Consider the following 24,042-nt stretch of genomic DNA (forward strand, 5'->3'; position numbering starts at 1 on the left):
CAGCTCTGCCTCTCTCTCGATTATGGCACGTTAAATAACGTACATGAACTCGTGGAAATAATGTATTCTGACTTTTTCCAATGTAACAAATTCATCTCAGTGTCCAGGAAGTCTGTTAAAAACAGTGACAGATGTCCCGCGTCCATGTCCACAGGTTCAGTAACCAGCATCCACACAAACAGCACGTCACCACACTTTAGGCTCCAAAAAAGTTAAGAGTTTCGGGGTGAAGTGGGTCATCTCCTCTCTGTAAATCTGAGCCATCACGTTCGAACAGCAGCTCAGAAGCTTCATTTTTGGACAGAGTAGGTTCTTTTCCCTCTGTCTGTCAGTCATTGGCATATTTCTGTTTTGCTAATTAGGACATTACACACTGAAAAATGCAGAGAATTGCAGAGTGAAATGTTTTCCAGAAATGCACCTGCTAACGCTCAGTGTGAGAGGAATAAAATCCATCAGAAATCACTAAATATTAGCACATGTGTGCAGAGACACTTACAATCATAAGTACTTTTATGTTGTCTTACTAACTGGGATGTTAAAAAATGTGAGACATGTCCTTGAAATCACGTCTGTTTTGCTGTCTCCTACTAACACATCCACTGAACATCTAAAATCAAAAACACAACTTTGTCAGTCTTTATTATGCCTCTTTAAATCTGTCATACTTTATAACCTGTCTTTATTTCATTCATAATGTCTCCTTTGCTGTTTTTAGCAGTTTGCTCCTTTTCCTCTATGAACTTTGAAGCTTACTACTGAGATACAAACATGAAAAAATGCATCTCCACTTGGTACAAACACTTATGCATACAAGAGCACATACACAGTATTTGTTCCTTCAAGCAGCGTGACAGTGTTTACTGTAATATACCTAATGGCTCTATTTGATTTAAACTCCTGATTAAACATTAATGATTAAGCCTTTCTCAGACCTTTCTCAGGCCACTTGGGAAGATGTCCACTAGACTGACAAGCAAGCTATTACTAAGAGATTTGTCCAGGTTTGTGGCCCCATAATGAACAGAAGTAAATAAATTTAAAAAAAGCAAGTTACATTAGCTAATGTCATACTCTACTGACAGAGCAGGGAATCTTTAATTATCTCAGAATATGAAATCAGTTTGATTCCAAGTGCTGCCAATGGAGTTGTTTGTATTATGTCATTAAATTAATAAACTTTTAATTTTTTTTTTTTTTTTTTTTTTTTTACTTTTTTTTTTTAAAAAGGCCAAAGTTTTTCCTTTGTGTATATCTTCATATGGTGTGCTCTTATTGTGTGGTTTCAATGAAATCCTACAGAAGGTTTAGGAGGAGTTGTGCTTTCAGGTTCAGTATCAAGTGATGCATCAGTTAAGCACACCATTCCAATTATCTCCCTTTGAAGAAGTTGTACCAAGGCCCCAAGGTCACAGTTTTTAGGTTGAGATTGTTCCTGTCTTACTGTGTGGTTGTGAGATTTGGATGCTGACCAGTGACCTAAGGTGACAAGTGGATATCATTGGTTCTTGTCTTCAGGGGTCCTTGGATATTACTGGAATGACTTTTGAGTCAAATGAGGGATTAGGTGAGGTGGACCAGTTGCTGTTCAGGACCCAAAGCAGTTCCGTAGTGTGGTGTATGTGGCAACAAGTGGCACCTGCTCAGGCTTCAAGACCTGATACTTTTTTTATTTAGTATTTTTGTTTGTTTGCACTTTACAGTAGCTGCCAGCAAGTCACTTCAAAATAAAACCTCCTGTTGAGACACAACTGTCAAATTAAGAGGACAGTCTTACAACAAACAATCAGCTGATTAAATATGAAACACTGTGTTCTGGAAACTACTTTCAACCTAGATTAAAGGTAATTTTTCATGTTCATTTTTTTCTATGCAGTGAGAAAGAACTAATCAGATCCACAAGGACCTGTGAATTCTGATTTGAGTTTTGTGTCTCAAATGGTCCAGCAATCATAACATAGATTAAAAAGCCTATTTATTTTTTAACCCTGGTGTGTGATGCTATGGGTTTATAGACGTCTGATTGTTTCTCTGTGCATGTGTACCTGCATGCGGTCAAGTTACAAGAGCTTCTTCTTGCAGGTATTTAATTTACATTGAGAGTAAGACAGAGTGGGTGTGTAGTTTAATTCCTCTTGAGTCAACAATATTGCAGCAACTGACAGAAGCAACACGATATCAAGTAAGTTCAAATTAGCAGACCAGAGTCTTCAGGGCTTATGACCAATCAGCGCAAAGGTTATATATGCGTTTCTCCCCCCCTTTCTTCTGTGTTGCACACACACACACACACAGTCAGTGGATTATGTAAACAGACATTTTGACGTTATTGTAGTGTGCTAGAACATTGTAATTATATATACGAGTATGTGTGTGTATATTATATACATGTATACATGTAATGACAGTGTTATAGGTGGAGATCACATCGACTAAATATAAACCTTATATGGTCTGACAGTTGTTTGTTGACAAGTGTGCCATGCTGAAAGTGGAGAATGCTGAAAATCAAGTAAGTCTAGTTATGAAAAAATATTTTCGTCACAAAAATTCAATCAATCAATCAATCAATTTTTTTATATAGCGCCAAATCACAACAAACAGTTGCCCCAAGGCGCTTTATATTGTAAGGCAAGGCCATACAATAATTATGTAAAACCCCAACGGTCAAAACGACCCCCTGTGAGTAAGCACTTGGCGACAGTGGGAAGGAAAAACTCCCTTTTAACAGGAAGAAACCTCCAGCAGAACCAGGCTCAGGGAGGGGCAGTCTTCTGCTGGGACTGGTTGGGGCTGAGGGAGAGAACCAGGAAAAAGACATGCTGTGGAGGGGAGCAGAGATCGATCACTAATGATTAAATGCAGAGTGGTGCATACAGAGCAAAAAGAGAAATAAACAGTGCATCATGGGAACCCCCCAGCAGTCTACGTCTATAGCAGCATAACTAAGGGATGGTTCAGGGTCACCTGATCCAGCCCTAACTATAAGCTTTAGCAAAAAGGAAAGTTTTAAGCCTAATCTTAAAAGTAGAGAGGGTGTCTGTCTCCCTGATCTGAATTGGGAGCTGGTTCCACAGGAGAGGAGCCTGAAAGCTGAAGGCTCTGCCTCCCATTCTACTCTTACAAACCCTAGGAACTACAAGTAAGCCTGCAGTCTGAGAGCGAAGCGCTCTATTGGGGTGATATGGTACTACGAGGTCCCTAAGGTAAGATGGGACCTGATTATTCAAAACCTTATAAGTAAGAAGAAGAATTTTAAATTCTATTCTAGAATTAACAGGAAGCCAATGAAGAGAGGCCAATATGGGTGAGATATGCTCTCTCCTTCTAGTCCCCGTCAGTACTCTAGCTGCAGCATTTTGAATTAACTGAAGGCTTTTTAGGGAACTTTTAGGACAACCTGATAATAATGAATTACAATAGTCCAGCCTAGAGGAAATAAATGCATGAATTAGTTTTTCAGCATCACTCTGAGACAAGACCTTTCTGATTTTAGAGATATTGCGTAAATGCAAAAAAGCAGTCCTACATATTTGTTTAATATGCGCTTTGAATGACATATCCTGATAAAAAATGACTCCAAGATTTCTCACAGTATTACTAGAGGTCAGGGTAATGCCATCCAGAGTAAGGATCTGGTTAGACACCATGTTTCTAAGATTTGTGGGGCCAAGTACAATAACTTCAGTTTTATCTGAGTTTAAAAGCAGGAAATTAGAGGTCATCCATGTCTTTATGTCTGTAAGACAATCCTGCAGTTTAGCTAATTGGTGTGTGTCCTCTGGCTTCATGGATAGATAAAGCTGGGTATCATCTGCGTAACAATGAAAATTTAAGCAATGCTGTCTAATAATACTGCCTAAGGGAAGCATGTATAAAGTGAATAAAATTGGTCCTAGCACAGAACCTTATGGAACTCCATAATTAACTTTAGTCTGGGAAGAAGATTCCCCATTTACATGAACAAATTGTAATCTATTAGACAAATATGATTCAAACCACCGCAGCGCAGTGCCTTTAATACCTATGGCATGCTCTAATCTCTGTAATAAAATTTTATGGTCAACAGTATCAAAAGCAGCACTGAGGTCTAACAGAACAAGCACAGAGATGAGTCCACTGTCTGAGGCCATAAGAAGATCATTTGTAACCTTCACTAATGCTGTTTCTGTACTATGATGAATTCTAAAACCTGACTGAAACTCTTCAAATAGACCATTCCTCTGCAGATGATCAGTTAGCTGTTTTACAACTACCCTTTCAAGAATTTTTGAGAGAAAAGGAAGGTTGGAGATTGGCCTATAATTAGCTAAGATAGCTGGGTCAAGTGATGGCTTTTAAGTAATGGTTTAATTACTGCCACCTTAAAAGCCTGTGGTACATAGCCAACTAACAAAGATAGATTGATCATATTTAAGATCGAAGCATTAAATAATGGTAGGGCTTCCTTGAGCAGCCTGGTAGGAATGGGGTCTAATAAACATGTTGATGGTTTGGATGAAGTAACTAATGAAAATAACTCAGACAGAACAATCGGAGAGAAAGAGTCTAACCAAATACCGGCATCACTGAAAGCAGCCAAAGATAACGATACGTCTTTGGGATGGTTATGAGTAATTTTTTCTCTAATAGTTAAAATTTTGTTAGCAAAGAAAGTCATGAAGTCATTACTAGGTAAAGTTAATGGAATACTCAGCTCAATAGAGCTCTGACTCTTTGTCAGCCTGGCTGCAGTGCTGAAAAGAAACCTGGGGTTGTTCTTATTTTCTTCAATTAGTGATGAGTAGAAAGATGTCCTAGCTTTACGGAGGGCTTTTTTATAGAGCAACAGACTCTTTTTCCAGGCTAAGTGAAGATCTTCTAAATTAGTGAGACGCCATTTCCTCTCCAACTTACGGGTTATCTGCTTTAAGCTACGAGTTTGTGAGTTATACCACGGAGTCAGGCACTTCTGATTTAAAGCTCCCTTTTTTAGAGGAGCTACAGCATCCAAAGTTGTCTTCAATGAGGATGTAAAACTATTGACGAGATACTCTATCTCACTTACAGAGTTTAGGTAGCTACTCTGCACTGTGTTGGTATATGGCATTAGAGAACATAAAGAAGGAATCATATCCTTAAACCTAGTTACAGCGCTTTCTGAAAGACTTCTAGTGTAATGAAACTTATTCCCCACTGCTGGGTAGTCCATCAGAGTAAATGTAAATGTTATTAAGAAATGATCAGACAGAAGGGAGTTTTCAGGGAATACTGTTAAGTCTTCTATTTCCATACCATAAGTCAGAACAAGATCTAAGATATGATTAAAGTGGTGGGTGGACTCATTTACTTTTTGAGCAAAGCCAATAGAGTCTAATAATAGATTAAATTCAGTGTTGAGGCTGTCATTCTCAGCATCTGTGTGGATGTTAAAATCGCCCACTATAATTATCTTATCTGAGCTAAGCACTAAGTCAGACAAAAGGTCTGAAAATTCACAGAGAAACTCACAGTAACGACCAGGTGGACGATAGATAATAACAAAAAAAAAAATATATATATTTTCGTCACAAAAATACACATGTACAGTAGATGCTCTTAGTAAGGGTTTACAGTTTGAATTATAGATATGAACACCTGGCATTTATGGTAGTTTTAAATATCATTTTAGTGCAATTTACATGTTTTAAAACAGCAAAAATACTTCGGCCCCTGGACCCTGGCTTATTTTCCTCTGAAAATCGAATTTGCCAATCTCACCCCTGTGTGTGTGTGTGTGTGTGTGTGTGTGTGTGTGTGTGTGTGTGTGTGTGTGTGTGTGTGTGTGTGTGTGTGTGTGTGTGTGTGTTAGAAGAACTAGCACCGTCAACTAGCTCTATCAAATCGTCATCCGTAACCCTGCGTGCAATGCTCGCACGTGCTTACACAAGCGGGACTGCACTTGTGCGCGTGTGTACTTCCAAAAAAAAATCACATCAGAAATTAGTCCAGGTTTTCATTCTGACTTCCTCCTAACAGCTCTTAATGCCTCCAGACAGCCTAGAGCACAGTGGATTTGTTGTGTGTGGGGGTGTGTTTGTGTGCGTGTGCACAAAGTGCAATCGTACCAAAAGTATGGAAACAAATTTGCACGCTAAATGGAACCAAATTGCACTTTAAATGCAATGCAACACAAATGGGACGAGTAATCCATGTCACATGACATACAAAGCCCCAATCAAATGACAAGGATCCACTCATCTGTTATATAAAAGGTGATATTGTATGTGGCGTGACTGCTGTCAGGACGTTTTCTTGGCATGTACAGTATGTGCGTCTATATGTTTATATTACCCCAGTGGTCATGCCAGTGTCTCTAGTGTTTCACTGTGCCTGAACACGTCTGAGTCTGTAGATGTGAAATGAGCACCTGCCACAGAACCAGCATGTGGAAACCTGTTCCATTCATTTGGACCTAAGAAGATTATACAGTGGTACAAATGTGTTTTTAGAGGTGATAATTACTTCTGTACTGAGCTTTCCAGTTATTCCAGAATGTTTTGGGGTGGAAAGATTATATATTTAATCCTAGAACACATCAAAAAAAAAAAAAAAAAAAAACTGAGTTAATTGTATGTATTTATCTTACAAATACTCAACATTTGTCAGACCCAGATTAGGGCTGTTTCTCTACAAAAAGAATTGAGACCTTCCTTCCCCCACCTTAATCACTAAGACTACATGGACAAAATACTTACATTGAGCAGAAGCATCCTAATGCACAATGCTGCCTCCAGTTAATATATTACAAAATGATTTGGGATGCAGTAAGTGGGGATAATGGAGTTAAGATGTTTTCTGGCAGTGATCCTAAATCCCAGATCAAAACTTGCCACAAGGAAAGCTGGAATGTTTTCACAGTCTGTTTTCTTGCTTTTACAATTCTAGTCTCCTGAAACAACATTTAGGAGATAAATCTGCATTATACAGGTGTACTGGTTAAAGATTCTATTGGGAACATCTCCCTAAATTGGTAAAAAGTGAACTTGCATGTATATACTGTTGATATGGGAGGGAGATGTGCATATTTCATATCTTGGTGCATAGTTTTATTTTGTAATAATTGCATATGATTTTTGGAAACACCCCCCCCCCCCCCCAATAAAAAATTGGTTGCTGCACAGGTTGTTGTTTTTTCCCCTCAGTTTTAGCACACAGCTAAGCTAAGCTAACATTGCTGCACAGAGCTTCTTTCACACTCAAATACAACAACACAAAGTAAAGATAGGGTTCTTTCTCCTGTTCTGACTTCATTCATTCATATATTATGTAAAAGCTAGCAAGAAATAAACACTTCTAAAACTGTAAATGCTGTTTTTGTAACCTGATAGCACCTCTGGAGTGATTTACAAGACAGGATCTTAATAATTAATGTAAATAACAATAAATGTATAATTGATTTTATATGATACCAATTAAACAACTGCATATCATAAAGAACACAATGCTCATACTGCAGAGGGTATTTTAGCATTGTGTTATTTATTATCATTATTTTTAAATCATGCATCCAAAAACAGTTGCTGGGTGAGGCTTTTAATTTGATATGCTTTACTTTATATTGTACTTCCTGCAGTCTGTTGCTGTTGGTCATATTGCAGTGGTTATGCTGAAATGATATACCATGTATGATATCTACAAATTTCTAATGCCATTTCAGAACACACTATGTTCGTCTCATTTTTCTTTGCATTGCTTCTCGTGCAAAATAGTTTAGCTGCTGCCAGCTGCCCTCTCTACCAACTGTAAGCTTTTTATCTTTTAACCTCACTGTTGTTCATGTTCTGTGTAGTGATGTTGTGGTATGGCGTGGCATACTACACGTGTGTTCACAGGTTCCTTCTTTCGTGCTTTTAACATCTTTTGAAGAAGGCTAGCACCTTTACACAGAGACCTGAAGGTTTTGACCCATGTATAGCATAAACATTTAGATAAAGGCATGTTTTATTGTCCATGTCTCAACATGTTCTCTTGCTTGCACTCATATGGTAATGTACGAAATATGATGTGCTTAATACCTCAGTTAATGCAGAGCTCAAATGATACTCAACTGTTTTGTGTGATGCGCAGCTGTAGGTGTCCATTTCATAAAACGACATTTTGGAGCTTTCTGAGTAATAGAAAAGAATTTACGAATAGGAAAATGGAGTTTTAAAAGATAAAACATCCCATAGCCTATGTTTGATCTGCGATAAAAGAGGACTACAAATCAAGTATGGGAAGCATTTTGGTTACTGTAATTCATGTGCACATGAAGACATGAGTTCATTAAGTGTGGCAGTGAAAGGGAAGTCCGTAAAGCTGGAATGGCAAATATTGGATCAGTAGTGACAGTTCATGTCAACGAGATGGATCTGTAAAGTCTTTTATTCAGAATAAATTCAAGGTATCTCAGCACACAGCATAGTATTGTGTGTACATTTGTGTTTTAGAGCTCAAACCTGTATTTGCATGTATGTAGATACCAGAGGTGGAACGAAGTCACTGTCAAGTCATTCTCAAGTCATCAATCTGCAAGTCCCAAGTCAAGTCTCAAGTCAGTTTGCAAACAGTTGGTGGTCATTATGACTTGAGCCTTGACTTGGGACTTGCTGATTCATGACTTGAAAGTGACTTGATGGTGACTTCGTCTCACCTCTGGTAAATACAAGCATGCGCCTGTTGGTGGGCGTGCGCACGCGCGTGCATGCAAGCTGTCCTGTTTATTTCTGAATGAAGTCTCTGTTCTTGCTCCCATCCCTTCCAGCACACCTCCCACAGATCACCCAGTAGAAGAGTTTGAAATAAGGAATAGAAGCTACACATTCTCTTCTGATTTGCACACATGAATTAAGAGCATCCAATACATGTTACTTGAATATCAAGTAGCATTTCTTCACAGGATATGAAATACGTCTTGTCCCCCTCAGCCCCCATAAATGTTTTTGAAATAGTTTTCCAAAACATTCAGCTTTTGATTCTTGATAGGTTACAGTGAATTATTTTATATATTATTTTTGCCAGTATTTTGCTCACTTCCCTAAAATCAGTTTGTACTATTTGACACAGAGACGTCTATACAGTATCATGAAGAAAAAAAGTCTGACTTCACTCACTTCATGGCCTGGCATCTGTTATGGAGCAGTCTCAGATGTTGAACTAGACCACTGTTTTAGTACTCGCACTGAAAGGGGCTCTGTCCTATTTACCAATGTCAATCCAGCCGGACTTGTGTAGTTCCTGTCCTCTTTCCAGCTCAGTCAAAGATCCTGTCTACTGACAAAATCCCTGCTTCTCAGTCTATCCTCTGTTCTTCTCTGTAGTCATTCAGGGAACCATAGACATCACTGGAACCTACGAGTAACCCACTTATTATGTCAAATACATACAAATAGAATAATTCCATCCTGTACATGTATCTGCATGCAGGAATGGAATGAGTGCAGCTTGAAAGCTACAAAATTGTCTCTGTCTCAGACTCGACCATTGACAGTAGAGTCTTCAGACTGATTTAGAGCCACTCTTTCTACCTGGGTGAAGATTTATAAGACTGACTTTGTTGTTGGATCTCATGTTAGCTTGAGGAGCATAGCTGTTTAGCTACATTTCCCCATTACTATTAAAAGTTTCATGTGAGGCTTAAAAATAGCCCTATTTGTGGTATTAGGGGACTAGAGTACATTTGAGCATTTGTTTCTTTCATTCTTTTTATTTCACACAGATACTCCCTTTTACAAAGAATGTGTAGGGTTCAGAGAGGAGTGGATTGAAAAACATTGGTGTTTGAGCCAGAGAATCCTCCCTCCACTTGACTTTGCATGCGCACAGGTGGGTGTCCACACAACTGTTTGTAGTGTTAGCACTGTTTGCTCTCTGTTTTTGTTTAAACATAGACCCGGTTAGACCAGTGAGCTTTGGATTTAGAGTGTCTGACTTGCATGCAAAGCCAAATTCAAAACATACAACCCCTGGCAAAAATTATGGAATCACCGGCCTCAGAGGATGTTCATTCAGTTGTTTAATTTTGTAGAAAAAAAGCAGATCACAGACATGACACAAAACTAAAGTCATTTCAAATGGCAACTTTCTGGCTTTAAGAAACACTATAAGAAATCAAGAAAAAAGATTGTGGCAGTCAGTAACGGTTACTTTTTTAGACCAAGCAGAGGAAAAAAATATGGAATCACTCAATTCTGAGGAAAAAATTATGGAATCACCCTGTAAATTTTCATCCCCCAAATTACCACCTGCATCAAATCAGATCTGCTCATTGACATTGACCCTATGCCATGACATTGACCCTATGTGTCTTTTTACAAGGAATGTTTTTGCAGTTTTTGCTCTATGGCAAGATGCATTATCATCTTGAAAAATGATTATTTCATCATCCCCAAACATCCTTTCAATTGTCCAAAATATCAACATAAACTTGTGCATTTATTGATGATGTAATGACAGCCATCTCCCCAATGCCTTTACCTGACATGCAGCCCCATATCATCAATGACTGTGGAAATTTACATGTTCTCTTCAGGCAGTCATCTTTATAAATCTCATTGGAAAGGCACCAAACAAAAGTTCCAGCATCATCACCTTGCCCAATGCAGATTCGAGATTCATCACTGAATATGACTTTCATCCAGTCATCCACAGTCCACAATTGCTTTTCCTTAGCCCATTGTAACCTTGTTTTTTTCTGTTTAGGTGTTAATGATGCCTTTTGTTTAGCTTTTCTGTATGTAAATCCAATTTCCTTAAGGCGGTTTCTTACAGTTCTTTCACAGACGTTGACTCCAGTTTCCTCCCATTCGTTCCTCATTTGTTTTGTTGTACATTTTTCAATTTTTGAGACATATTGCTTTAAGTTTTCTGTCTTGACGCTTTGATGTCTTCCTTGGTCTACCAGTATGTTTGCCTTTAAGAACCTTCCCATGTTGTTTGTATTTGGTCCAGAGTTTAGACACAGCTGACTGTGAACAACCAACATCTTTGCAACATTGCGTGATGATTTACCCTCTTTTAAGAGTTTGATAATCCTCTCCTTTGTTTCAATTGACATCTCTCGTGTTGGAGCCATGATTCATGTCAGTCCACTTGGTGCAACAGCTCTCCAAGGTGTGTTCACTCCTTTTTAGATGCAGACTAACGAGCAGATCTGATATGATGCAGGTGTTAGTTTTGGGGATGAAAATTTACAGGGTGATTCCATAATTTTTTCCTCAGAATTGAGTGATTCCATATTTTTTTCCTCTGCTTGGTCTAAAAAAAAGTAACCGTTACTGACTGCCACAATCTTTTTTTCTTGATTTCTTATAGTGTTTCTTAGAGCCAGAAAGTTGCCATTTGAAATGACTTTAGTCTGTCTGTGATCTGCTTTTTTTCTACAAAATTAAACAACTGAATGAACATCCTCCAAGGCCGGTGATTCCATAATTTTTGCCAGGGGTTGTATTTCTCTGGCAAATGAACTTGTATCGCAGTCAGGCTTTTTGGTAAATGTGCATGAGAGCAAGTTGAAGAATGAATATGTTCTTAAATTGAAACATGCTGAGAAATTTGAGTTATATATTGTTATTAATATGATGAGTCATTTTACTGAAAACGAGAGAAATTAAGATGAACAGTGATCTAACTTTGAGCAAACACTGACATCTGTCCATTTCTCTTAGATAAAATAGACACCACAGGTTATTTATAGGGTACCTGTTAACTCCCTCCCTCAGCACTATCTAAATTTATAAATCATCTCCTTTGATAACCACATGACAACCAAATGCAATGCAAAACCAAAAGAAAAAGAAAGAGTGGTACATTTCAAACACATTTGGGAACTCCACATTTTCACCCTCTCATGGGGATGAGAGAAAATAACTCTATAAAAACCCCATTGTCATCTGGGACAACCAAATTGCTTTCTCATTTTGTGTGTTCATCTGCTTTCAATATGTTTGCAGAAGACAGTGGTGATGACTTTGTGATATGCTTGACTGTAAAATTATACTCAACAAAAATATAAACGCAACACTTTTGGTTTTGCTCCCATTTTGTATGAGATGAACTCAAAGATCTAAAACTTTTTCCACATACACAATATCACCATTTCCCTCAAATATTGTTCACAAACCAGTCGAAATCTGTGATAGTGAGCACTTCTCCTTTGCTAAGATAATCCATCCCACCTCACAGGTGTGCCATACCAAGATGCTGATTAGACACCATGATTAGTGCACAGGTGTGCCTTAGACTGCCCACAATAAAAGGCCACTCTGAAAGGTGCAGTTTTGTTTTATTGGGGGGGGGGATACCAGTCAGTATCTGGTGTGACCACCATTTGCCTCATGCAGTGCAACACATCTCCTTCGCATCATCCGTGAAGAGAACACCTCTCCAACGTGCCAAACGCCAGCGAATGTGAGCATTTGCCCACTCAAGTTGATTACGACGACGAACTGGAGTCAGGTCTAGACCCCGATGAGGACGACGAGCATGCAGATGAGCTTCCCAGAGACGGTTTCTGAGAGTTTTGCAGAAATTCTTTGGTTATGCAAACCGATTGTTCCAGCAGCTGTCCGAGTGGCTGGTCTCAGACGATCTTGGAGGTGAACATGCTGGATGTGGAGGTCCTGGGCTGGTGTGGTTACACGTGGTCTGCGGTTGTGAGGCTGGTTGGATGTACTGCCAAATTCTCTGAAACGACTTTGGAGACGGCTTATGGTAGAGACATGAACATTCAATACACGAGCAACAGCTCTGGTTGACATTCCTGCTGTCAGCATGCCAATTGCACGCTCTCTCAAATCTTGCGACATCTGTGGCATTGTGCTGTGTGATAAAACTGCACCTTTCAGAGTGGCCTTTTATTGTGGGCAGTCTAAGGCACACCTGTGCACTAATCATGGTGTCTAATCAGCATCTTGGTATGGCACACCTGTGAGGTGGGATGGATTATCTTAGCAAAGGAGAAGTGCTCACTATCACAGATTTCGACTGGTTTGTGAACAATATTTGAGGGAAATGGTGATATTGTGTATGTGGAAAAAGTTTTAGATCTTTGAGTTCATCTCATACAAAATGGGAGCAAAACCAAAAGTGTTGCGTTTATATTTTTGTTGAGTGTAGGTTCCCACATAGAACTGGATACATTTACAGAAGCAAAAAAAAAAAATCTATACAACAGCAGGGCCTTTACAGTTTCATGAGGTTTTCTTTGTGTACAAATTCTGTATTAGTCTGTTGCCACATGTTTTGGATAAACTGTGTGAAATCATGGAAGAGGTTTAACAAAAAGATTCATGAGACTGGAAATGAAAGCTCTTTGGATCATGTCAATGTCTGCTGACTGTAAATATTCAACAAACCTGATGATAATTTGATCCGATCTGAAATATCACAGAGTAGGTAGCCCAGTGAGAGGGGATTTGAGCTACCAACATGGAGGCCTTGCTTCAATTCCTGGTCACATTACATGTTTCTGTGAAAAAGATACTTCGTCTGCATTGTTCCAATCCAGCCAGCTGCAAATGAGTGCCAGTGTTGGCTGATAAAGTGACCTGTAATGGACTGGCATCCTGTCCAGGGGGAGTCGTAAACTCTCATCTGCGTCATGCTACAGTACTGCTCTTCAAAGTTAAATTGTACTACAGTGTTACAGTATTTCCAATTTCCATAAAATGGAAGTCTTTCCATCCTGATATCAATCAATCAATCAACTTTTTTCTTATATAGCGCCAAATCACAACAAACAGTTGCCCCAAGGCGCTCCATATTGCAAGGCAAGGCCATACAATAACCATGAAAAACCCCAACGGTCAAAACGACCCCCTATGAGCAAGCACTTGGCCACAGTGGGAAGGAAAATCTCCCTTTTAACAGGAAGAAACCTCCAGCAGAACCAGGCTCAGGGAGGGGCGGTCTTCTGCTGAGACTGGTTGGGGCTGAGGGAAAGAACCAGGAAAAAGACATGCCGAGAAGGGGGGCAGAGATCGATCACTAATGATTAAATGCAGAGTGATGCATATGGAGCAAAAAAAGAAAGAAACAGTGCATCATGGGAACCCCCCCACAGTCTACGTCTAAAGCAACATAACCAAGGGATGGTCCAGGGTCACCCGATCCAGCCCTAACTATAAGCCTTAGCGAAAAGGAAAGTTTTAAGCCTAATCTTAAAAGTAGAGAGGGTATCTGTCTCCCTGATCTGAATTGGGAGCTGGTTCCACAGGAGAGGAGCCTGAAAGCTGAAGGCTCTGCCTCCATTCTACTCTTACAAACCCTAGGAACTACAAGTAAGCCCGCAGTCTGAGAGCGAAGCGCTCTAATGGGGTAATATGGTACTACGAGGTCCCTAAGATAAGATGGGACCTGATTATTCAAAACCTTATAAGTAAGAAGAAGAATTTTAAATTCTATTCTAGAATTAACAGGAAGCCAATGAAGAGAGGCCAACACGGGTGAGATATGCTCTCTCCTGCTAGTCCCCGTCAGTACTCTAGCTGCAGCATTCTGAACCAACTGAAGGCTTTTTAGGGAACTTTTAGGACAACCTGATAATAATGAATTACAATAGTCCAGCCTAGAGGAAATAAATGCATGAATTAGTTTTTCAGCATCACTCTGAGACAAGACCTTTCTGATTTTAGAGATATTGCGTAAATGCAAAAAGGCAGTCCTACATATTTGTTTAATATGCGCTTTGAATGACATCCTGATCAAAAATAACTCCAAGATTTCTCACAGTATTACTAGAGATCAGGGAAATGCCATCCAGAGTAACAATCTGGTTAGACACCATGCTTCTAAGATTTGTGGGGCCAAGTACAATAACTTCAGTTTTATCTGAGTTTAAAAGCAGGAAATTAGAGGTCATCCATGTCTTTATGTCTGTAAGACAATCCTGCAGTTTAGCTAATTGGTGTGTATCCTCTGGCTTCATGGATAGATAAAGCTGGGTATCATCTGCGTAACAATGAAAATTTAAGCAATACCGTCTAATAATACTGCCCAAGGGAAGCATGTATAAAGTGAATAAAATTGGTCCTAGCACAGAACCTTGTGGAACTCCATAATTAACTTTAGTCTGTGAAGAAGATTCCCCATTTACATGAACAAACTCTAATCTATTAGACAAATATGATTCAAACAACCGCAGCGCAGTGCCTTTAATACCTATGACATGCTCTAATCTCTGTAATAAAATTTTATGGTCAACAGTATCAAAAGCAGCACTGAGGTCCAACAGAACAAGCACAGAGATAAGTCCACTGTCCGAAGCCATAAGAAGATCATTTGTAACCTTCACTAATGCTGTTTCTGTACTATGATGAATTCTAAAACCTGACTGAAACTCTTCAAATAGACCATTCCTCTGCAGGTGATCAGTTAGCTGTTTTACAACTACCCTCTCAAGAATCTTTGAGAGAAAAGGAAGGTTGGAGATTGGCCTATAATTAGCTAAGATAGCTGGGTCAAGTGATGGCTTTTTAAGTAATGGTTTAATTACTGCCACCTTAAAGGCCTGTGGTACATAACCAACTAACAAAGATAGATTGATCATATTTAAGATTGAAGCATTAAATAATGGTAGGACTTCCTTGAGCAGCCTGGCAGGAATGGGGTCTAATAAGCATGTTGATGGTTTGGATGAAGTAACTAATGAAAATAACTCAGACAGAACAATCGGAGAGAAAGAGTCTAACCAAATACCGGCATCACTGAAAGCAGCCAAAGATAACGATACATCTTTGGGATGGTTATGAGTAATTTTTTCTCTAATAGTCAAAATTTTGTTAGCAAAGAAAGTCATGAAGTCATCACTAGTTAAAGTTAATGGAATACTCAGCTCAATAGAGCTCTGACTCTTTGTCAGCCTGGCTACAGTGCTGAAAAGAAACCTGGGGTTGTTCTTATTTTCTTCAATTAGTGATGAGTAGAAAGATGTCCTAGCTTCACGGAGGGCTTTCTTATAGAGCAACAAACTCTTTTTCCAGGCTAAGTGAAGATCTTCTAATTAGTGAGACGCCATTTCCTCTCCAACTTACGGGTTATCTGCTTTAAGCTACGAGTTTGTGAGTTATACCACGGAGTCAGACACTTCTGATTTAAAGCTCTCTTTTTCAGAGGAGCTACAGCATCCAAAGTTGTCTTCAATGAGGATGTAAAACTATTGACGAGATACTCTAGCTCCCTTACAGAGTTTAGGTAGCTACTCTGCTCTGTGTTGGTATATGACATTAGAGAACATAAAGAAGGAATCATATCCTTAAACCTAGTTACAGCGCTTTCTGAAAGACTTCTAGTGTAATGAAACTTATTCCCCACTGCAGGGTAGTCCATCAGGGTAAATGTAAATGTTATTAAAAATGATCAGACAGAAGGGAGTTTTCAGGGAATACTGTTAAGTCTTCTATTTCCATACCATAAGTCAGAACAAGATCTAAAATATGATTAAAGTGGTGGGTGGACTCATTTACTTTTTGAGCAAAGCCGATAGAGTCTAATAATAGATTAAATGCAGTGTTGAGGCTGTCATTCTCAGCATCTGTGTGGATGTTAAAATCGCCCACTATAATTATCTTATCTGAGCTAAGCACTAAGTCAGACAAAAGGTCTGAAAATTCACAGAGAAACTCACAGTAACGACCAGGTGGACGATAGATAATAACAAATAAAACTGGTTTTTGGGACTTCCAATTTGGATGGACAAGACTAAGAGACAAGCTTTCAAATGAATTAAAGCTCTGTCTAGGTTTTTGATTAATTAATAAGCTGGAATGGAAGATTGCTGCTAATCCTCCGCCCCGGCCCGTGCTACGAGCATTCTGACAGTTAGTGTGACTCGGGGGTGTTGACTCATTTAAACTAACATATTCATCCTGCTGTAACCAAGTTTCTGTTAGGCAGAATAAATCAATACGTTGATCAATTATTATATCATTTACCAACAGGGACTTAGAAGAAAGAGACCTAATGTTTAATAGACCACATTTAACTGTTTTAGTCTGTGGTGCAATTGAAGGTGCTATATTATTTTTTCTTTTGAATTTTATGCTTAAATAGATTTTTGCTAGTTATTGGTGGTCTGGGAGCAGGCACCGTCTCTACGGGGATGGGGTAATGAGGGGATGGCAGGGGGAGAGAAGCTGCAGAGAGGTGTATAAGACCACAGCTCTGCCTCCTGGTCCCAACGCTAGACAGTCACAGTTTGGAGGATCCAAAAAAATTGGCCAGATTTCTAGAAATGAGAGCTGCTCCCTCTAAAGTGGGATGGATGCCGTCTCTCCTAACAAGACCAGGTTTTCCCCAGAAGCTTTGCCAATTATCAATGAAGCCCACCTCATTTTTTGGACACCACTCAGACAGCCAGCAATTCAAGGAGAACATGCGGCTAAACATGTCACTCCCGGTCTGATTGGGGAGGGGCCCAGAGAAAACAACAGAGTCCGACATTGTTTTTGCAAAGTTACACACCGATTTAATGTTAATTTTAGTGACCTCCGATTGGCGTAACCGGGTGTCATTACTGCCGACGTGAATTACAATCTTACCAAATTTACGCTTAGCCTTAGCCAGCAATTTCAAATGTCCTTCGATGTCGCCTGCTCTGGCCCCCGGAAGACATTTGACTATGGTTGCTGGTGTCGCTAACTTCACATTTCTCAAAACAGAGTCGCCAATAACCAGAGTTTGATCCTCGGCGGGTGTGTCGTCGAGTGGGGAAAAACGGTTAGAGATGTGAACGGGTTGACGGTGTACACGGGGCTTCTGTTTAGGGCTACGCTTCCTCCTCACAGTCACCCAGTCAGCCTGCTTTCCCGACTGCACGGGATCTGCCAGGGGTGAACTAACGGCGGCTAAGCTACCTTGGTCCGCACCGAGTACAGGGGCCTGGCTAGCTGTAGAATTTTCCACGGTGCGGAGCCGAGCCTCCACTTCGCCCAGCCTGGCCTCCAAAGCTACGAATAAGCTGCACTTATTACAAGTACCGTTACTGCTAAAGGAGGCCGAGGAATAACTAAACATTTCACACCCAGAGCAGAAAAGTGCGGGAGAGACAGGAGAAGCCGCCATGCTAAATCGGCTAAGAGCTAGTAGCTACGCTAAGCTAGCGGATTCCCAAAAACACACAAAGTGAATAATGTGCAAATAATCCAGAGGTGATTCAGCAGAAGGAGTGCCCCAATCAAGGCACCAAACAGGCCATGAAGCAGCACAGGCAACGCACGACAACGGTGCTAAAATAAAATAAAAATAAAAAAAATAAAAACGAAAGCGTTAGCAAGCTAGTTAGCCTGCCAACGCTAATGAAAGTTAGCTGATAAAAGTGCTCCGTCGCGATGTTTCGACCGTTAGAGGTCTTCCTTAGGCGTTGGAGCACAGTAAAAAGTTAAAAAAAAAAAATTAAAAAGTAAAAAAGTAAAAAAGTCTTGAAAAAGACTGTTAGTTCAAGTCCAAAGCAGCAGGTAGCAGTCTCTGTGTAAACAGTCCCAACAGAGAGCCCTCCAAATCCAACCAATGAGATGAGATAAGAGATCAGGGTTTAGTTGTTAGTCAAGGAGTTTTAAGCATGTTTAAAACCACAGTCATTGTGTTTTGTGTGGGAAGCTCCCATTTTGACACAAGGAACTTTATGACACACTTGTAACTTGGAATATTCTCCTCTTTAACTCGATCAGTCATTCATAATGTCAGTAATCTGTATATCTTAAAATCCATGATCAAACCTACACTTTTAGTTGTTGTTGTTGTTGTTGTTGTTGTTGTTGTTGTAGTAGCAGAAGTTTGCTGTGACAGTGAGTGTTCTTTATGTTATATTCTTTATACACATTTATTGTCTCATATCTAGTCACACACATGCACCAAAAGTATTCGATACAACCTGGCACATTCTGATTGTGAAGCGATGTGTTGCATCATATCAGGTCATCCTGTGTGACGCTTGAAACTGTGAGGAAACTATCCAAGTGTAAAACTAATTCAGGAATGGGGAGAAACAGTGATTTTCTTCTACCAGTGTTGCCTTCTTTACTTCCACTTAACAACAGAGCGGAATGCTGTAGGAGAATACACAGTTTCACTGCAGGTGGAGTGTGTGTATGTTTGGATATTCTTGAGAAGTTATGGACAGCAAACTCGTCTGACCTACGGGTATGCCCTTTTTTGGGGTATGACTGCATCTGTGTGTCTGCCAATTTGTTTACCTCCTCGCACCGGCTTCTTCTGTTTACTTTTCTACCTACTTCACAACCACGTGTTGTAGCTTTGTGGTAATTTTAGGCTTCCCTAACTACACAAATTCAGATTGTAGAAGCCAGGCTATGACCCAACACAGGCCATCTCTGTTCTAACCAGCCACGTACACAGTTCCAGATTCATGCTGGAGTTTGACTAAATGCACAGTTTCTGACTTTAAAGTAACTCTCCTGGCTAATGCTGTTAACTGGGAACATAGTACAAGCCACATTTTGATTAAAGTTGGTACTTGGAACATATTGGATTTTAGAGTGGACACTAGTGTTGCCAGTTACACTGCTTATTCTAAGGCGTTAAATCATTCTTTTTGCTGCTGTGTGTGAAATTAATTTCACATTCAGCGTCCTCTCATCACTGAGTAAATGAACCTAAATGAATTTCATCTGCTCACCCATCACCAGTAATCAGTCTGATGCAAAGTTGTTCATATAATTGTTCTGTACAGTCTTTCTTTCTCACTACTTCATCTTTTTCATTTTGTCACCTTACTGTTGGATTCTCCTTGTTTGCCTTGTTTTTGCATCTCCTTTTGTCAGCATCTCCACCTTCAGCCTGTCTGTCCAGGCTGCGGAGTGTGCAGGCCAGGTGTATAAACAGCCGGTTTTCGACAGCAGTGAGTCATCATTAACTTTCCCATCAGATGAATCTTCCTCAAGGACGGGCAGAAAGATGGGAAGGTGAACAGGAGTGGAGGCAGGGCAGGCAGAGCTGATCTGCAAACGGGTTACAATGTGATCGTCAGTGTTACAAATCAAATGTTAGGTAACTGGAGCTCACCAGCTACATTTAAGCACACACACAAGCAAACTTTTCTCTAGTTGCCTGATATTAATTTACATCTGTAGCATTCTCACTATTTAATTTTACAGATATTCCAGATTCACATTGATTTTAATTTTCCAGTAATTCAGCATTGGTCAAAACCAACATGTCTGTTGGTGCATCAGTGAATGCCACCCATGCATGGGGACTCATGAGAATGGTTTTCTGCCAAATCTCATCGAATCCTTCAACCTTTACAACTCCAACCCTTTCATGTTTTTACATATCAGATTTGTGTGAATAAATGAAGTCCATGTTAGTGATCCAAAGACTTGTTTAAATCAGTGAGCTTTCAGTGTCTGTATTGTTTGTAGTCTTTGCATATACTCTTCATGAAACATCCTGAATGAATTGTGTGATTGTGTGCAGAGTGTGTGTGTGGGTGGGTGGATGGATGCAGTGTGACACTGGGGTGGAGAATGTTCCGTCACTACCTCTTTGACATGTAAGGACTCCAACACACATGCACACAAGCCCGCTGAAATACACAATGAAGATGTAATCCAGTGGCCACTGTTGCAATCAAGGCAGCGTTGTGTGAACCAGAAAGTTCAAACTCTCCCATCACTTTTGGTTCAAATGGTCACATCACCGTTTTTGCGACTGATATCCTAAATGCTTTAGGTGTAGATGGTGAAAAATTAACTGTTATAAATTGTAAATATTTTTGGTTTTCTGGATGTGTCAGTCTTCATTGCTAGTGTGCATTAATTATATCAGTCTGCTTTCTTTTTCTGTATTATTATTTGGGAATGATATTAAACTCGAGATGCATCAAAATATATTTACATTTCCCCCTTTTTTGTACACATGCACAGTACAACAAACACCCGAACGTAAGTGTACACTCACCTAGAATAGAAACATAAAAGGGAAAAGAAGAAGAGGGTTTAAATAAAGGAAAATATGATCAAGGTCACATTCAGCCATGTCGGCTATCACTGTGTTTATGCAAGCTTACATAAGCATACAAAGACACGTGTGTGTGTGTGTGTGTGTGTGTGTGTGTGTGTGTGTGTGTGTATATATATATATATATATATATATATATATATATCCTATTCACACAAGCCTGTCATCACGATCCCCAAAATAAATGCATAATATAATTATACAATATACAGACATAGTAGGCATATATCCGAAAAACATTCGAAAAGTGAAATCTGTAGAACAAGGCCAAATGAATAAATGTTAGCAATTCCACTGAAGCTATTTTTGCTGTTAACTAACATGAACTAGTGAGGTAGAGAAACAAAACAAAAAGACAAACAGAAACAAATACCCTAAATGCGTCTTTCTAACTTTGACAGAAAATTGTTACTCTGAAGGATCAAATCTAAATTTAATTTAGTGGGGGTTCTTTTCTTTATTTTTTTTTAATTATCCCCCAATCAATCATTTTATCACATTTGTTTAAAAACAGGCTATGCTTATAAATGATTTGTAATCACAAGAAGCCCCCCCCCCGGCTGCGCCCCCTTTTATGCAGAGCCTCCTTAAAATTTAAGCTTTTTGTTCCAAATCAGAGTTAATCTTTCTGCAGACATTTTTTTCTCTTGTATTTGAGTATTCTTTGCAAAAGGAAAAGTATTTTATGTGAGAAAAGCCTGAAAAGGATTTTTATTAGCAAATTGTTTTTTTTAAATTGTGATCCATTCTGAGGCTGTTAAATATTTACAGCCATGTAATCCTTCGCATAAAATCCCCAAGTGTGGTATTGACATTATAAAGTACGAATGTTCTTCTCAAAACATTACCAGGAACAAGCATCTACTTGGTCTTCATAATTATGATGTTGTCACTATAATGTCTCCAAACTCTGTACTTGAATTACCAGTTTTTATATATAATCTATAACAGGATGTATGTTGCAACAACTTATTTTTCTGTCGCTGGGAGTTTTTCTATAAATGAGCTGTCGTAAGTTATCCTCTTTCACAATGTGTTAGTTGTACTTGAATGCCATTTGATTTATCTCTGTCATGTTTTTCTTAGGAAAGCTTGCAGTGTTGCAGTCTGAGTAAACATGTTAGAATGTTTCTGGTGCTTGACTTGAAATTTAGAATCACTTTTGCCACAGACACTGTTGTCCTGTTTATACTGGAGCTGCCAGTGTAAAGTCACTGCAAAGAAAATAAATGTGACTCAGACCCATATCTCAAGAGTGTTGTTGTAAGAAAATTACCTGTTTTCAATTTGCAGTGAGAATATGAACCCGTCTCTTTCTTTGTAAATAATTAACTTTGTGATTACACTTTTTGCACATTAGAGCTTGAAGGTAACTTTGTGTTATATTTGCAGTATAGTTACATGCTGCTGCTGCTGCTGCTTGCCCCCTCTGTATATTTGCAGATTTACTCAGTGGATGACTTTTGTCAATAAATCTCTCCTTTTTTGGATTCCTTCATATTTGTGTACATAAAACCGCATGAGCTGCGCACTTGCGATTGATATTGTTCAAATGTTAGGCCTCAGCATCAGAACTGAACTTGGCAAAAAGAAAAATATATACTGATGGAATAATATACTGATGGAACTGGAACTGTCAGAGTTGATCACAGTGGAGGAATTTAAATCCATTTTAAAGGATTGAAAAAACAACACTCTCGGTCAGTGTAAATGTTTAGAGCATTGTATTTGCTTCTTTATCTGTTATTAATGTTAATATTTTATTCTGTATTAGCTGCATGTTGTTTTTATTATTTTACAGTGTGGTGCTCGATTGTAATATGTTTGTTATAAATATTGTTTTGCTGCTTTCTTTGCCAATGTTATTTGCAGTGTTTTGCACTATTGAAGTTCACAAATAATGATGGCATTATAAGAATTACTTCATTTCATTGGTACTACATAAACCATGCAAGCGTTCAAGTTTCTGTGTCAGATGTTGGAGCAGAAATGGATATTTTTTTTAAATAGTGGGACATCAAAGCTCAGAACAAAAACCAAAATGTAATCTGGGTTAAACCACTGCTTTTATATCTGTTTCTTTCTGTGTGTAATTTACAATGTTGTTGTGCTTCAGTGGTTTTGCACTTAGTTATGGTTTGAAAAACACTGAATGTTGTTGACTGTTTTTCAGCTAGTACATACAGCATTACCACAGTGCTTCAAAATACTGCATTTTCATGCATCCACTGTACGTACTTTTAAGCAGTCATTGTTGTCTTACCTTTGACTGATCATTGATCTAGCCAACTGCAGACCACTCAGATGAAAGTGGGTTTAAAACCAGAATGTAAGAATGTGCAATATGTAATGTATATGAGAAACAGTACAGTTTACAAGAGAAAATTGGAGAATTACATTAAAAACTGGAAATGACATTCCTCATGCTCTATAAAGTCTGCATTTCAGTCTGAAACCACATTTGTTTTCTTTTGTACTCCTCTAGTATAAGACAGTATATGAAGAAATCAGCCTGCTGTAGTATTTTGCAGATTGCCATGAGATGACTTTTGTGGTGTTTAGTGTCTCTCATCAAAACCTTTTTTTGTTTTGTATCAATCATATTTATCTGAGAATTCTGTTTGGGGATCAAACTCTGATGTGCTCAGGATATGCAACCTCGTGAAATACTGCATGCCGTTTGAGTTTTGTCCAGATTCATGGGAAGTGGTAAGTGCCTTGCGGGATAATTAGCAGGTACGCTTAGTTCAGTGCCGTACACAAATAAATCAGAATGGAAAATTCATGAGCTGCTGTTGTGACAACACGGTGGACCTTAAAAACTCACCACACTTTGGATTTTTAAATTTGTTATTTATTAAGCATGGATATGAGCATTCTCAGAGCAGGGGCCATGACTCTAAACATTTTCATCATTGGTCTGTTAGATGTCGCAGATCCACATCAAACTAAAAACCAATCACTGCCCTGTCCTAATATTTGTGACTGCACATATAATAAGGATGTTTGGACTTATTAGCAATATAATATCTAGGTCCTCTTAAGCACAATAATATATTTATGAAT

At 39.0% G+C, this 24,042-nt stretch overlaps 1 protein-coding gene and 1 long non-coding RNA gene across 2 annotated transcripts in view; one reads left to right on the forward strand and one right to left on the reverse strand.

Moving 5' to 3' along the window:
• Positions 1-24,042, forward strand: part of LOC117514670 (protein MTSS 1-like) — a 117,545-nt gene that overhangs the window by 36,361 nt on the left and 57,142 nt on the right. The gene's annotated exons all lie outside the window — the stretch shown is intronic.
• On the reverse strand, positions 1,726-7,349 carry LOC117514671. Its single transcript, XR_004561925.1, has 3 exons — positions 6,768-7,349; positions 5,166-5,175; positions 1,726-1,737 (listed from the first exon to the last, which is right to left on the reverse strand). It is a non-coding gene; the product is annotated as an uncharacterized LOC117514671 (long non-coding RNA).

Source organism: Thalassophryne amazonica, chromosome 7 (genome assembly GCF_902500255.1).
Source record: "Thalassophryne amazonica chromosome 7, fThaAma1.1, whole genome shotgun sequence".
Lineage (NCBI taxonomy): Eukaryota > Metazoa > Chordata > Actinopteri > Batrachoidiformes > Batrachoididae > Thalassophryne > Thalassophryne amazonica.